Genomic DNA, 1,280 nt, shown 5'->3' on the forward strand with positions numbered 1-1,280 from the left:
GTTGGGGGTGCTTTTTTCGGAAGACGGGGGGAGGGGGGTGTCTGAATTTACTGTATTTTTCCTGTTTTATTTTTAGCCCAATTTTTAAACGACTTTTTGTTAAATTTTTAAAACTTAAACAAGGTTTCTCCCCCTCGCCCCTCTTTGAGACATGCTCAAAACAAAGGTTAACGTTTTAAATAGTAGGGCAAAATGTTGCAAATTATTAAACCTTTATGTAACGATCCCTCCCCCACCCCCTTTTCACCTTTTTGATTAGCTTAAATAAAGTCGCTCAACCGTGTTTAATATGGTACGGCTGACACCGGTTTGAAATCCCAGGGGATCATTCTTGAACTTAGGTGTTTCTATTAAGGCCACTTTTGCTCTTTCCTTACGTGGTTTTTAGACTCAACTAATAATGTTTTACATTTATCTAGGCATAATTTAAAGCATTTAGGAAACGGGCTTCGACCTTTTCTGTCGGGGCCAGCTTATGCACAAACGTCTCAGCAGAAAGATAGAAAAAACTCAATGAAAATGCTCCCAACACGGAAATTGAACTCAGATCTTCTGCGTGCGATGGCGTACCGCACCGATCCTTACAGGGTGGGGGTTTCTGATCTTTAAAAAAAAGATCATGTCGGTGTTTAGAAGGACTTGCTCTGAAAGTGTCATTGGGTTAGCAATACGTACTACAAAGCTTCCAATTACTATCTTTGAAATTTAAAATGTTTTGCTTTTCACCTATTTGTGCTGCGCGAGGGTTTACAAGTGGTCCTTAACTTATGTTGAAGTTGAAGTCTGCATTTCGCGCGGCCTTCTGTACACAGATATTGCCCCCCAAAGAGTTGAGACATTGGATGTGCTTAGTAGGTCAAGGCCAAATACGTTTTGAACGGTGGGCTCAAGTTTACTGTGCCAACGACTCTTCTCGAGACATGTGAGCAATATATTAGTATGTCTACAGCTAAAGGGCGAGTGCTCTGGTGTGGCTTGCTCCTTCTTTCTTGTCAGAAATCTACCATTTTTATAACTCTAATAATAATTCCTTCTTTTCTTTGAATGTTTCTCTTTTGTAACACCTTTGGGCCTAATCTTCGGCATAATGTATGTGATCTAATTGTGTTGAAAGTGCCGTAAGACTCTTACTAAAATTACATGTAAAATAGCTGATAGGTGGAGAGGTGTACCACTACCACAGCAAGCTCATGATGAAGGAAGCACACAGTGGAGGCAGATTTCACTGGCACCAGGTGAGCTCTGTGTGTGTGTGTGTGTGTGTGTGTGTGTGTGTGTGC

At 41.1% G+C, this 1,280-nt stretch overlaps 1 protein-coding gene across 1 annotated transcript in view; it reads left to right on the plus strand.

Moving 5' to 3' along the window:
* The window catches only part of LOC101864081 (L-proline trans-4-hydroxylase), a gene marked incomplete in the record, with an annotated part of 16,269 nt that overhangs the window by 10,602 nt on the left and 4,387 nt on the right, over positions 1 to 1,280 (plus strand).

This window comes from Aplysia californica, unplaced genomic scaffold (assembly GCF_000002075.1).
Source record: "Aplysia californica isolate F4 #8 unplaced genomic scaffold, AplCal3.0 scaffold00392, whole genome shotgun sequence".
Classification (NCBI taxonomy): Eukaryota; Metazoa; Mollusca; class Gastropoda; order Aplysiida; family Aplysiidae; genus Aplysia; species Aplysia californica.